Source organism: Bactrocera dorsalis, chromosome 2 (assembly GCF_023373825.1).
Source record: "Bactrocera dorsalis isolate Fly_Bdor chromosome 2, ASM2337382v1, whole genome shotgun sequence".
NCBI classification, from domain to species: Eukaryota; Metazoa; Arthropoda; class Insecta; order Diptera; family Tephritidae; genus Bactrocera; species Bactrocera dorsalis.
In genome coordinates, this window is record NC_064304.1 from 69,096,916 (window position 1) to 69,113,690 (window position 16,775).

The window sequence follows — 16,775 nt, forward strand, 5'->3', positions numbered from 1 at the left end:
CATAAATATGTATAGTGTACTAAAAATCGATTCTACGATAAGATTGTGAAATTTTTCCAAATACAGCTAATTAGCATAAATATGTATAGTTCATATTTTTACGCAACTTGGTATCGAGTGCTTAATGTATATGTATTAAAAAATCGATTCTACACCTTAATATACGATTGTGAAATTTTTCCAAATTCACTGTCGTTATGGCTATATGACAACTCCAATAACCTCAAAACGGCTAATTGGAATAAATATGCGAAGTTCATATTTTTACGCATTTTGTTATCGATTGCTTAGTGCATATGTACTAAAAAATCGATTCTACGCCTTAATATAAGATTAGGAAATTTTTCCAAATGCACTGTCGTTACGCTATATGTCTACTCATTGGAATTAGCATAAATATGTCAAGTTCATATTTTTACTCAACTTGGTATTGATTGCTTAGTGCATATGTACTAAAAAATCGATTCTACACCTTAATATAAGATTGTGAAATTTTTCCAAATTCACTGTCGTTATGGTTATATGACAACTCCAATAACTTCAAAACGGTTAATTAGCATAAATTTGTATAGTGTACTAAAAATCGATTCTACGATAAGATTGTGAAATTTTTCCAAATACAGTGTCGTTAGGGCTATATGACAATTCAAATAACCTCAAAACGGCTAATTAGCATAAATGTGTATAGTACATATTTTTAAGCAACTTGGTATCGAGTGCTTAATGTATATGTATTAAAAAATCGATTCTACACCTTAATATACGATTGTGAAATTTTTCCAAATTCACTGTCGTTATGGCTATATGACAACTCCAATAACCTCAAAACGGTTAATTAGCATAAATATGTATAGTTCATATTTTTACGCTACTTGCAATCTAGTGCTTAATGTATATGTACTAAAAAATCGGTTCTGCACCTCAATATAAGATTGTGAAATTTTTCCAAATTCACCGTCGTTATGGCTAATTGGAATAAATATGCGAAGTTCATATTTTTACGCAACTTGGTATCGATTACTTAGTGCATATGTACTAAAAAATCGATTCTACGATAAGATTGTGAAATTTTTCCAAATGCACTGTCGTTATGGCTATATGATAACTCAAATAAACTCAAAACGGTTAATTAGCATAAATATGTATATGTATTAAAAAATCGATTGTACACCTTAATATACGATTGTGAAATTTTTCCAAATACAGTGTCGTTAGGGCTATATGACAATTCAAATAACCTCAAAACGGCTAATTAGCATAAATATGTATCGATTGCTTAGGTCATATGTACTAAACGACGACGATTCTACACCTTAATATAAGATTGTGAAATTTTTCCAAATTCACTGTCGTTATGGCTACATGACAACTCCAATAATCTCAAAACGGCTTATTAGCTTAAATATGTATAGTTCATATTTTTACGCTACTTGCAATCGAGTGCTTAATGTATATGTATTAAAAAATCGGTTCTGCACCTCAATATAAGATTGTAAAATTTTTACAAATTCACTGTCGTTATGGCTATATGACTACTCAAATAAGATGAAATAGTGCATATGTACTAAAAAATCGATTCTACACCTTAATATAAGATTGTGAAATTTTTCCAAATTCACTGTCGTTATGGCTATATGACAACTCCAATAACGTCAATACAGCTGATTAGCATAACTATGTATATTTCATATTTTTACGCTACTTGCAATCGAGTGCTTAATGTATATGTACTAAAAAATCGGTTCTGCACCTCAATATAAGATTGTAAAATTTTTCCAAATTCACTGTCGTTATGGCTATATGACTACTCAAATAAGATGAAATAGTGCATATGTACTAAAAAATCGATTCTACACCTTAATATAAGATTGTGAAATTTTTCCAAATTCATTGTCGTTATGGTTATATGACAACTCCAATAACTTCAAAACAGCTAATTAGCACAACTATGGATAGTTCATATTTTTACGCAACTTGGTATCGATTGCTTAGTGCATATGTACTAAAAAATCGATTCTACGGCTTTATATAAGATTGTGAAATTTTTCCAAATACACTGTCGTTATGGCTATATGACTACTCAAATAAGATGAAATAGTGCATATGTACTAAAAAATCGATTCGACACCTTAATATGAGATTGTGAAATTTTTCCAAATTCACTGTCGTTATGGTTATATGACAACTCCAATAACTTCAAAACAGCTAATTAGCATAACTATGGATAGTTCATATTTTTACGCAACTTGGTATCGATTGCTTTGTGCATATGTACCAAAAAATCGATTCTACGATAAGATTGTGAAATTTTTCCAAATACAAGGTCGTTATGGCTACATGATAACTCAAATAACCTCAAAACGGTTAATTAGCATAAATATGTATATTGTACTAAAAATCGATTCTACGATAAGATTGTGAAATTTTTCCAAATACAAGGTCGTTATGGCTACATGATAACTCAAATAACCTCAAAACGGTTAATTAGCATAAATATGTATAGTGTACTAAAAATAGATTCTACGATAAGATTGTGAAATTTTTCCAAATACAGCTAATTAGCATAAATATGTATAGTTCATAATTTTACGCAACTTGGTATCGAGTGCTTAATGTATATGTATTAAAAAATCGATTCTACACCTTAATATACGATTGTGAAATTTTTCCAAATTCACTGTCGTTATGGCTATATGACAACTCCAATAACCTCAAAACGGCTAATTAGCATAAATATGTATAGTTCATATTTTTACGCTAGTTGCAATCGAGTGCTTTATGTATATGTACTAAAAAATCGGTTCTGCACCTCAATATAAGATTGTGAAATTTTTCCAAATTCACTGTCGTTATGGCTATATGACAACTCCAATAACCTCAAAACGGCTAATTAGCATAAATATGTATAGTTCATATTTTTACGCAACTTGGTATCGATTGCTTAGTGCATATGTACTAAAAACTCGATTCTACGATAAGATTGTGAAATTTCTCCACATGCACTGTCGTTATGGCTATATGATAACTCAAATAAGCTCAAAACGGTTAATTAGCATAAATATGTATAGTTCGTATTTCTACGCAACTTGGTATCGATTACTTAGTGCATATGTACTAAAAAATCAATTCTACGCCTTATTATAAGATTGTGAAATTTTTCCAAACTCGCTGTCGTTATGGCTATATGAAAACTCCAATAACATCAAAACGGCTAATTAGCATAAATATGTATAGTTCATATTTTTACGCTACTTGCAATCGAGTGCTTAATGTATATGTACTAAAAAATCGGTTCTGCACCTCAATATAAGATTGTAAAATTTTTCCAAATTCACCGTCGTTATGGCTAATTGGAATAAATATGCGAAGTTCATATTTTTACGCAACTTGGTATCGATTGCTTAGTGCATATGTACCAAAAACTCGATTCTACGATAAGATTGTGAAATTTCTCCACATGCACTGTCGTTATGGCTATATGATAACTCAAATAAACTCAAAACGGTTAATTAGCATAAATATGTATAGTTCGTATTTCTACGCAACTTGGTATCGATTACTTAGTGCATATGTACTAAAAAATCGATTCTACGCCTTATTATAAGATTGTGAAATTTTTCCAAATTCACTGTCGTTATGGCTATATGAAAACTCCAATAACATCAAAACGGCTAATTAGCATAAATATGTATAGTTCATATTTTTACGCTACTTGCAATCGAGTGCTTAATGTATATGTACTAAAAAATCGGTTCTGCACCTCAATATAAGATTGTAAAATTTTTCCAAATTCACTGTCGTTATGGCTAATTGGAATAAATATGCGAAGTTCATATTTTTACGAATTTTGTTATCGATTGCTTAGTGCATATGTACTAAAAAATCGATTCTACGCCTTAATATAAGATTGGGAAATTTTTCCAAATTCACTGTCGTTATGGTTATATGACAACTCCAATAACTTCAAAACAGCTAAATAGCACAACTATGGATAATTCATATTTTTACGCAACTTGGTATCGATTGCTTAGTGCATATGTACCAAAAAATCGATTCTACGATAAGATTGTGAAATTTTTCCAAATACACCGTCGTTATGGCTACATGATAACTCAAATAACCTCAAAACGGTTAATTAGCATAAATATGTATAGTGTACTAAAAATCGATTCTACGATAAGATTGTGAAATTTTTCCAAATACAGAGTCGTTAGGGCTATATGACAATTCAAATAACCTCAAAACGGCTAATTAGCATAAATAGGTACAGTTCATATTTTTAAGCAACTTAGTATCGAGTGCTTAATGTATATGTATTAAAAAATCGATTCTACACCTTAATATACGATTGTGAAATATTTCCAAATTCACTGTCGTTATGGCTATATGACAACTCCAATAACCTCAAAACGGCTAATTAGCATAAATATGTATAGTTCATATTTTTACGCTACTTGCAATCTAGTGCTTAATGTATATGTACTAAAAAATCGGTTCTGCACCTCAATATAAGATTGTGAAATTTTTCCAAATTCACCGTCGTTATGGCTAATTGGAATAAATATGCGAAGTTCATATTTTTACGCAACTTGGTATCGATTGCTTAGTGCATATGTACTAAAAAATCGATTCTACGATAAGATTGTGAAATTTTTCCAAATGCACTGTCGTTATGGCTATATGATAACTCAAATAAACTCAAAACGGTTAATTAGCATAAATATGTATATGTATTAAAAAATCGATTCTACACCTTAATATACGATTGTGAAATTTTTCCAAATACAGTGTCGTTAGAGCTATATGACAATTCAAATAACCTCAAAACGGCTAATTAGCATAAATATGTATAGTTCATATTTTTACGCAACTTGGTATCGATTGCTTAGGTCATATGTACTAAAAAATCGATTCTACACCTTAATATAAGATTGTGAAATTTTTCCAAATTCACTGTCGTTATGGCTACATGCAGGGTTCTCATTTACTACTCCGTAGCAGCAAAATTTCTAGAATTATTGCTATGCTATCGCTACCGCTATCACTTTTCCGGGAGCCACAGCATAGTCATAGCATAACAATGTAAAAGAAGTGCTCTACTCTGCTCCGAGTTTTGTTAGGTAAAAAACTATAGCTGGAGCGGGAGCAAAAAATTAAATTCTGCGCTATGCTCTGGCGTAGCGGTAGCAAAAAATTGGGAGCGGTAGCACAGCAGAGCTAATGAAAATTTTCATGTGCTACAACTCCCGCATGTGTTTGTTGTTTTTTTTCTTTTTTTGCTATTTTCTGTCATAATATTTGAATTAATTGAATAATTCAAACAAAAAAATGTTATGCAAATCATTTTGGCACTTGTTGCGTCAAGTGACTTTATAAATCTAAAATCAAATATTTTAAGAAATATATTAATAAAGTCAATTAGATAATAATTGAATAAATTATACATATATATTTTTTTATTATGTAAAATATTTACCATTTATTTACCTTGGAAATACCATACAAAATCTTCCTTGAAATATTTAGCCCTAAATATTAACATTAAAAACTGGACCAAGGAATGTAAAAATTGTCCATAGAAAATACACGACAATCCTGATTTTTTATCTTTAAAGGTATTTTAAGGCATCGCTTGACTTTAGACACATGTTTCTCAGAATTGTTCACTCTACAAAAGTGCCCACAGCAACAAAGTCGAAACTCACACCGGCGAGGTATTACGGGGCTCTAAACTTAATTTTTCCAAGAAATTCGCATTTGCACGAAATGTGAAGAAGAAGAGTGATCAATTCTGAGAAACATGCGTCTAAAGTCAAGCGATGCCTTAAAATACCTTTAAAAATAAAAAATCAGGATTGTCGTGTATTTTCTATGGACAATTTTTACATTCCTTGGTCCAGTTTTTAATGTTAATATTTAGGGCTAAATATTTCAAGGAAATTTTTGTATGGTATTTCCAAGGTAAATAAATGGTAAATATTTTACATAATAAAAAAATATATATGTATAATTTATTCAATTATTATCTAATTGACTTTATTAATATATTTCTTAAAATATTTGATTTTAGATTTATAAAGTCACTTGACGCAACAAGTGCCAAAATGATTTGCATAACATTTTTTTGTTTGAATTATTCAATTAATTCAAATATTATGACGGAAAATAGCAAAAAAAGAAAAAAAACTACAAACACATGCGGGAGTTGTAGCACATGAAAATTTTCATTAGCTCTGCTGTGCTACCGCTCCCAATTTTTTGCTACCGCTACGCCAGAGCATAGCGCAGAATTTAATTTTTTGCTCCCGCTCCAGCTATAGTTTTTACCTAACAAAACTCGGAGCAGAGTAGAGCACTTCTTTTACATTGTTATGCTAAGGCTATGCTGTGGCTCCCGACAAAGTGAGAGCGGTAGCAAGAGTAAAATGAAATGCTATGGGAGTAGCGTAGTTTTTCAAACGCTGGTGATAACTCCCCCCTTCTTAAGCATCAGCGTCTCGCTGATTAAGAATTATTGGCTACTGAAAGCTGTGGGTAATCTATTATTGGTGGGATAAGAAATGAATTTCTGTTTTTTGGTTTGAGTATGATATATAAAACTAATGATAGTGTTACTGCAACCAGAATTGCTAAGAAGCTTGAGCTAATTGAAATAATGTTTTTTGATGTTATCCGTTCTAGTTCATTTACATTATTTAAATGTAGTTTATGTAAGTAGTTTAAGTCCAATTTAATTTCATTTTCCGTTAGGTTATGTAGATGAAGTATTGCGGGTAAGATTTGGTAGGAACTTGTTTGCCAGTTTGTATAACTAACGTAATTCAAAGTTATAGTTTCGTTAAAGAAGTTTATAGAAAAGTACCATTTAGTTTAAAAGAAGTCTTATTATAAGTAATATTTCCAATAAAATTTGAAAGAAATATTGTTCCTTCACTAATTAATTCAATTATAGCTTGGTTTACTATTGGTAATCGCAAAGCGCTTTTTCTCCGCTAAGGATTTGTGAAATGCAATGGGATTTGTTTAGTTTTTTAAATTGGTTTCTCTTGCATATAGTAGTATCATCTATTTCAATGCAATTTCCAAGTATGCCATATTTGTCGTTTTGGGATATGAAAAGATTGGTGAATTCTAAGTATACTCGCTTAAGGTGTTTTACAGTCGAACGTAAGATAATATTATTGTAAAGGGTATCTTCGGTTTTTGGTAGTGAAATTACATATAAAAGAAGTGAGTCTTTAATAATCATAGAAGGTTCTGCATATTTGAGTGCTTGCAGTTCATTTTTAAAAGGTAGTGTCTCAGTTTAAGAGAGAATATTTGCGATATCTTCTTTATTTAGAATATGAGAATGAACGATTCCTTGTTTTGCTAATTGGGTTGCCATTATAATTTTAGCAATTTCGTCTTTTACGATACCTAATCTATTATATAATGTTTGTGCGAATAATTCCTTATTATTCTTACTTATTTCATCCACAATCATGTTATAACTATCTAATATTTTATTATTTGTCTTGATAAGGTATTGGTTTGTGGTGTACTGTACGTTACTGTTTTCAGTTAGTTTATGTGTTGTGGAAAGTATTTGGTCCTAGTCAGTGGCATCGGGATTTCCTGCTAACCATTTCCAAGCAGATCCTATCCAATTGATTGATCTCTTTTGAATGGTTGAATTTTTTTTTCGCAGTTGGCTTAATAAGCTGTCTATCTCGGAAAGTTGATGTTTTAGTTGTGGAAATAAAATATTTGTTTTACTAATTTCTTGGTATATAGTAAGTCTAACGTCGTTGGTAATTTTTTCGTAGTCCTTGTTTGATCGTCACGAGTGGGCTGTCATATTCGTAGGTGTCCACTGTTGCAGTTGTCCAGTAAGGTAAGAGTCTAAAGAGTAAATGTCAGTTAGTTTTTTAAATGTGATTTATGAATCTTTCTGTTATCTTTAGTAGTTATTGTGACGGTATTGTCTTTAGCGACAGTTTCTTTTTTAAAAATGGGTTTCGTTTTCCCTTTAATTTGTTTGTTCTTTTTAAATATAGTATCACCAGGTTCGTAATTTCTTATTTTTGACCTATTTTTGTTGTGATAATTTAGTGTATTTTTTTGGTTTCTGGCTATTTCATTTCGAAGGTCAGAATTAACTATTTCCTTAAAGTTTGTTAAATCTTGGTAGTTGATTCTCTGTGTTCTTCCAAAGAAAATATCAGCTGGTTTCCTTTTCGTAACTGAATGCATCGTGTTATTATATCTGTCAACGGCAATGTTGACAATTTCTTTAAAAGAGTAATCAGGATATTCCACTTGGAGACATCTGATTATTTCAATAATAGTGGAATGCACACGTTCTATCGCACCATTGACTTCGCTTTTCTGAGGTGGTGCTAAATAGATTTCAATTCCTAACCCTTCTAAATAGTTCAGAGTTATTGGGCTTATAAAGCTGCCTTCATTGTCCATGACCAAAGTCTTTGGTACAGTGAAATAGTGCAGAAGCTTTATCAATTTATCCCTGATATGCAGTACTGATTTATTTTTTATCCTGAAAAATTTTACAAATTTAGTGAATTTGTCAATGCACGAAATATATTTTTCACCGGCCATTTCTATAATGTCGATATGCAGTATTTCTGTTGGATACGAAGGTATGGATGTTGCCTGTAACTTGGGTTTTTGTGGATGCCGGTCGTACTTATTACATCCGCAAATTTCACATGATTTAGTATATTTTTTAATAAGTTTAGTCATTTGTGGAAAATAGTATTTTATATTCTTTACCATTGCGATGGGCTCTTTTGTGTTCTTGTTCTATTATTTTAAATTTGACATCTTCGTCTGCGATATCGGTAACTACTTTCTGTGTTATCCTGATACGAAATAGTGAGAAATTTTCTTGATATATTTGTTGAAGTAATGAAATGTATTTCTCTTGAATTTTAATTCCATTGATTATGTTTGGGTTTAGAACGCTTTTCAAGATTTTACTTAGCTTTTCTTTATCGTAAACTTCACATTTAATGAGATGTCTATGGAAGCTTGGATGAGGTTCTTCCTGTGTAATTTCCGCCTTTCCTTCTGTAAATATAACTTGATTTTTAAATACGTTCATTGGAGCTTCACAGTGAGGAATGAGCTTTGAGCTATCCTCTTCTGCGCTATGTTGTGTATTTTCATCTGTGGATGTTAACGTATTAACTTCTATTGGCAGCCGTGATAGCGCATCGGCGACTACGTTTGTTTTTCCTGGTTTGTAAATTAGTTTATAATTATATTCTTCTATCCTTGCTTTCCACCTTTTTAGCTTGGCATTGTTATTACTGTTGCTTAGTGCAAACGTCAGTGGTTGGTGATCAGTAAGAATTTTTATTTCTTTAGCTCCATACAGGTAAGTCCTTAATTTGTCGAGGGACCATACTATGGCGAGCATTTCTTTCTCTATTGTCGAGTAATTCTCTTCGGTTTTATTGAGTGATCTGGAGATGTAAGTTATGGGTCTGTCTTGACCGATTATCCCTTGTGAAAGGACTGCTCCGATTGCAGTATTGGAAGCATCTGTCGTCAGAATAAAGGGTTTGTTGAAGTCTGGGAATACCAGAATTTCAGAAGATGTAAGCAAATATTTTATGTCATTAAATGATTTCAAGCCTTCCTCTGTTAGTGAAATTTGTATCCGTTTGGATTGACTTGCTTTTATTTGAGCATTTTCACCTCTAGTTAAATTGGTAAGTGGCTTGACAATTTTTGCAAAGTCTTTTATAAATCTCCTATAATACGATGCTAAACCCAGGAAACCTTTTAATTCCTTAAGGTTAGCAGGTGCGGGAATTTTTTTAATGGCGGATATTTTGTCAGGATCTGGCAAAATACCTTCGCCGGTAACGATATGACCTAGAAAATTTACTTCTGTTCTAAAAAATTTGGATTTTTCCAGATTGACTTTTAAATTTGATTTGTGCAAAAGCATGAACACCTCTTCAATATTTCGTAAGTGTTCCTCTTTAGTTTTTCCCATTATTATAATGTCATCGATATAAACGTAGCAGGCTTTTCCTATAAGCGTTTTGAGAACATCATTGATCATTCTCTGAAAAATGGAAGGGGCATTTTTAAGACCGAATGGCAACCTAGTAAATTCATATTTACCATTGGCTGTAGAAAAAGCTGTCTTTTCTATGTCCTTTTCCTTCATCCTGATTTGGTGGAATCCGGATGTAAGGTCGAGTGTAGTAAAATACTTACATTCGCCTAAGCTAGCGAGAGTGTTGTTTATATCAGGTATTGGATAGGAATCAGGTATGGAATCAGGTATAGTTATTGCATTTAGTCGTTTAAAATCAACAACTACTCTATACTTTTTTTCTCCTGATGGACCTGGTTTTTTTGGAACAATCGACAATGGGGAGTTATATGGACTCTTTGAAGGCCTTATTACACCATTGTTAAGAAGTTCTTTTATTTGTTTTTCTACTTCGCCCCGTAGGTTGGTTGGGTAAGGAAATGATTTTGTATATATCGGTTCTTCACTTGTTGTTTTAATTTCTGCTAATACAGTTGTGTCGATTGTGCCACTGTCGGAGACTGGTCCGAAAAGTTCCGAATATTTATTTATCATTTTCTTAACTTCATGTTCATAGGGGTTTTCTTGAATATTATTTATTTGTTTAGAGATATTTTGTTTTAGTGGCAGTACCACATCCTTGAGGGTTATTGTGTCATTTTTCCTATTTATGATTGCTCCCAATTCTTTGAGGGTATCATCGCCAATGATGCCATCAAAGGATTTTAAATTGGGTAATGTAAAGAAATCAAAATTATTTGTAATACCTATACTTCCGAAGAATGGTCCACGTAGTTTATGGGTTATATTTACTTGACCTGTGGCTGAGGGAACCTTAAAAGGACACTCAAGTTTCATTGAATTTTTTGAAAGTTTTTCGGAGACAAAGTTTTTATTAGCTCCCGTATCTACAAGGAACTTCGCGATATCCCCGTTCTTTAAAGTTAGTTCTAAATAGGGTAGGGTAGACAGTCGTCTGTCATAAAATTTATTTCCTCGTCCTCTGTTTGGACATTAAATAGTTTTTGGGATTTCCTAGGGATATTTGAAGAATAATTGGATGGCCTTACCATAGGCGTATTGTTCGGTCGATTCATATAGTTTATTCTTCATGAGTGTATTGAAGGATCCACCTCCATAGGGATTGGTGGTTTAGGATTGGTTGGTCTGGGTGGTGGCGGTGCTTGATTTTGCATGTTTTTATTATAGATTAAATTTTTTTCGGCAGGGTTTAATACCCTTGGTACAAATATTGGTTTTGGATTCATTTGATGGTTTTGTATTTGATTAGAGCTACTTCCATTTTTTTTATATATTGCATAGTTTCTTAAGTTAATGTTTTGAATTTCAAGGCAGGAAGCGTATGCTTCGGGTAGGTTGCTGGGGCGTTCAATGACTAGCATTCTAGACAATTCGCCGTTTAGGCCTCTGATAAATATATCAAGGGCTCGATTCCTATAGGTTTCCAGTAGAACATTATTTGTTTCACTTGAATAATCATGACTCTTAATTTTGTTTATTATCAGCGATAGTTGGTGATTGACTCTTGCGTAGAATTGCTCTACGCTGAAGTGTTTTTGGGATAAGGTTCCTAGTTCGTGTTCTAGAGTCCTAAGGTCTGCATAGTGTAGTGACAAACAATTTTTGATTGTTCCCCAATCATCATTGAATATGTTGTAAGAGATTAAGGCCGTATCTGCAGGGCCTTTAATTTTCTGCCTAATATGTCGTAGGATGGCTCTATACAGTCTGACTACTTCGTAGTCCTGCAAAACAGATTCTACATTGTGGATCCAGGAGATAAATTGGATCGGTAGGTTCTTTACACTATCAGGCAATCTGCTAATTTCGGCTAGGTCTGCCTCTGTTAAGTGAATAAGGTTATTTGGGTTAGCGCTTTCGCTGTGTGGGTTGATTCTAGCTTCTAATTGATTTATTCTATTGCTTAATATCTTAGCTTGCTCGATTTGCGCGTTTATAGCGCCTGTCAAGTGTGTGATGGCTTCTTGTACTTGCTCCATACTGAGGCTCACCAGTTTTTACAATTTTTTCTATTGCTAATTGTTATAATCTTGCTCTTATTACAATTTATTTTAAATTGCTTAACTTAATTTTAATTCTTACAACAGTATCGGGAGTATCAGCTTCTGCATCCTGATTTCGGGCGGTCCACTTGTTCCTTTTTGAGGTGTTTTACTCCGCTACTTGGGAGTGGATGACGTCACAGTTCAGGCTTTCATTGTTGTCTTGGTGGTTTTGCACTTTTGTCTACACAGTTGAATATGCTGCGAGAATAATTTTCTCAGTTGCACAGTTATTATTGTCGTATTAGAGTCACTTTGAGCACTTGGTGTTATGGCAGCTTTTCTACGTTGATTCCTTCTTGTTTAGGGGCAACAATAGTTTTTATTAATGCACAGTTTTGAGTCTCTTTGAGCACGTTTTTAGATAACAGCAGTTTTGTTAAGCTGCTTAGTTACTTACACGCGGATAACAGAAGTTTTATTAATGTGCGATTAGAGTTACTTTAAACACTTTGTTTAGATAACAGCAGTTTCCTAACGCTGTTTTTTTTTTCTGCTCGCGGGCAACAACAATTTTATCAATGCGCGATTTAGAGTTTTCTAACGCTGCTTTTTTCAACCGATATAGACAATTTAATAGTTGCCACCAAATAATAAAGACACGCTCATTTGAATTGTCAAGTTGAACTCCAAATTATTTTATTCAATACATTTCTTTTTATACAAAATTTTTGCTTATTACTATAAACTTACATATGTACGAATTCTTACTTACTAGTACTTAATTCTATATACTTTATAATGCTAACGTAAGCAATAATATAGCGAAACAGTAAACCTCAGTTTGTTCAAGAAACGGCTTACATTGCGGTGGCACGACTTCCGCTCTGGTTTAGTGCCGACGAAATGTGCTGTTGTTGTAATTTTTGGAATTTAACTTTATTGAGCAACATTCTCGTCAGTATACTCGTATTTGGCTAGCTACGACAACTTTGTTGTTGTATATTTCGTTAGCTATGCTACCTGTGATAACTACTATGCTAGCTGTGATAACTTGAATATTAGTTGCACAGGTCGTACCCCACAGTTGAATGTCATACATCCAAATTGGCTTTATGACCGGATTATATAAAATCACTAGAGGGATTCTCTAGCTCTTGCAAAACCCTTGCACGGTGCACGATTTGCAGAATTTTCCACTTGATGCAACGGAACAACAATAAACACACGCTGAAAATTATTTGCAATGGCTATAAAATATGTCAGACGAAAACCCATTTTTATTTTCGTGCAATGACACGTAAAAGATAATTGCAACCCTGTTTTAGCTGTAATTTTACATAAAGACATATTTCGCCGTTAAATTGCTGAGGAAGGTAAGTTTTAAATAGATTTTATAATTTCTACTTAAATTATAAAAATTCCTTACAGTTTTTTGTTTATTATGAATGCAGAAGGTGTGCTAATTCACAATAGTCATTCTCAATAAATTGACCGAATCAGCCGTTCATATATACTAGAATGGGTGCTCTCTTGGCCTTGCATATTTCGGTATAGGGTTTTTGCATCGTGCAATCTTGCAAGAGCAAGTTTGTTTTCTAGGCTATGTTTAGAGTTTTTATTTAAAATCCAAATTAAATTTGCAGCGCTAATCTTCATACATGTTATTTTACTTGAGATATGTTTTCTCCACGTGAGCCTTCTATCTGGGTGAATACCAAGATATGTTACTTCGTTCGTATGGGGTACTAAAATATTGTTTATTTTTACTGCCGGGCACATTTTTAGTCTTAGCGAAAATGTCTTACACTTCTGTTCATTCACATTTAGACGCCAATTCGCTAGACATTCTTCGACAAAATTGAAATGCTTCGCTAATATTCTTGATGCTAAAATGTGGCAATTGTTACGGCTCACTAAAGCTGTATCATTCGGAAAAGTTGAAATTAATACATTGTTAGCTGTTGGAAGATCTGCTGTATATATGATGTATAGAGTTGGGCTTAAAACACTGCCCTATGGCAGAGTTCGTAAAACCATCAAAATACGCTCTTGCTCTGATGAGTAATATTCCGCAAGAGAACATCATTTCAAATACTCAGGAGCGCAAGCTTAACTAACATTCTCATCACAAAAAAACTCCTCACGTATTTGGCTCACTCATATATTAGCATGAGCGAGCATTTTTAAAAGATAACTATTTGCCTAACGCATCATTTTTATTTTTATCGCTCTGAGTGTTCAAGTGATGCGAAAAATAAAACTCATTTTTTTCACTTGTCATTAGTATTGTCTCTTATTTAAAGAAAAAAAAGCAAAAGCCTATACATATGTATTTACAAATAAAGAATAGACACTCAAATTTTTATTTATACATATGTACGTACATAAGTAAGTACTTATTTATTAAAACAAACAAAACATGTAAGTATATATTTCAATAGAAAAAGAACACAAATAATTCAATAAATAAAGTTGATAATTTTTTGATGAAAAATTACCTTAAGAAAAATTCATATTATTAAAAAGTTCTTCATTTAACCTTATCAAAAGCAAATTATTGATATTTTGTCCGTTGAGCCTGGAACGATGCTTAGTTAAAATTAACGAAAGAGCACTAAAGGCACGTTCCACTGAAGTTTGACTACATGGAACAGATAGAACTACTTCGGCTAATTTGGCTAAAGCTGGCTCATGGCTTCGCAAACCTTTCCAGTAATTCAGTATGTTTGTTTGGAAAGGCATCCGAGTTTCGTGTGCTAGTCCTTCAAGTTTTTGACGAATTGTTTGAACATTGCTTGTTGAGTGAGGAGATTGCTGCGTCCAAGAAGTAACTTTTTGTTCAAGTAAGTGAAAAGTATCATTTGAAGACAGAGAAGGTTCGAATTCAACTTGGCTGGCCACTGGATCTGCATCATTGCATATTGGATTTCCCTCCAAAGAACTTAACATTGTGCTTGTAGAAATTATATGTGACTAGAGAATATAAACCAACAAAAAATGAGAATCATATTTTATCGATCAGTAAATTTGGTAGGTTCCTTAATGTCATGCATAATTTTTAGTAAATAATAAAGTACAGATATTATAGATTGAAATGTACTTACTACCGCCTGTTTTCTTTGCATTTCATTGAAGAACAGTGAATCCATATAATTAAATCTTCGATCCATATATAAAGCGGAAACGAATGCATTGTTTTCAAGAAGCTTTTCCTTCCGCAACTGCATTGATTCTAATAAAGTACTAGCGAAGATATTGTTCGGCATAGTTTCCAATTTCGTTTCGCAAAGCAGCCAATCCCTGTAGAAATCACCCATTATATAATCTTCTGTTTGCAAACTTCTTGTACATTCAGCAATGGGCTTAAACGCAGCAACAAAATTTTGTACGAAATCCCAATTTATTTGACAGTTAACTTCATGAATATTTACAAATTCTTCCAAGTTCAACAGAGAATTTAACATATCGAACGTAGAATTCCATCTAGTTAAGTTGTCTAATGTAGGCATCCGGATACCTTCACCATAATTTTCATTACGAATCTTTTTTCGAAGAAAACGTGCCGCCTCTCTACACTTGGTTAATTCTGATGAAACAGTTTTATATACATCATGTGCAGCTAGTTGGAGCGTATGTACAGCACATCTTACCACCGACAATACCGAATTCAATCTAGTGTGAATTTCTTCAAATTCATCACCATCAGTGTTTTCACTTTCTTGAAGTAACTCTGAAGTTTTCACAACGTTCGCTCCATTATCGGTAGTAGAAGAATATATTTGTGCCGCGTTTATACCAAATTTATGGAAACTTTTTAAGATTTCTTCCTTTAGAAACAGTGCAGTGTGTCTTTTTTTCAATTCCACCATCCCAATAGTAAAAATTTTTATTTGAAAATTATCAATAACTTGAACGTTAATTCCCAATATACTTTTTTCCATTCGTGAAGCAATGTCCAACTTTATGCAAATCATTTTGTTTCGTAGAAAACCAGATAGTTTGACTTTCATTTGTTCGGCACACGTGTCAAGTCTTTCAATTATATTCCTTGAGTTTACTGTTATATTAAATTCGTGTTCATAAGGCTCTATAATTTTTTTAAAATACTGTTCATCATCAAAAAGCCTAAATGGTATGACTTTAACAGTAATCAGCCCCACACAGCACTTAAAAAAATTACTTTGATTCAATTTTATTTTTACTTTTCTCGATGTTTCCGATGACTCAATTTGTACAAAATTATGTTTGTGAACTAAAGTGTAATGTCTTTTTATGTTGTGCAAAACTTGACCTTTAAATTGTTTTTTGCATAAAAGGCACATCGATTGATTTGTTTCACTGTCGTATACGTACTTTGTTTTGTCAATTTTTAAAAACCTGCCCATTTTTAACTTATAAAGTTTTAAACTAACAATACTGCAATGCGTCTTAATCCAAACTGACAATTGAAAAAACGCCGAGTATGGAAAAACCCATGACAAAAAAAAAAAAAAAAACAATCATTGTATAGAGAAATTCTCTTAGAGAACAGTATTTTTGCATCATCTTCCTGATTAAAATTATTTACATACACACAATACAACTTAAATTAACGGTTAATCATGCATGTACCCAAAACTGTTAATATTTACACCAACAACAATTAAACTTTAACATAAATTTATAAATATACATACTCTAAGAGAATAAGAAAT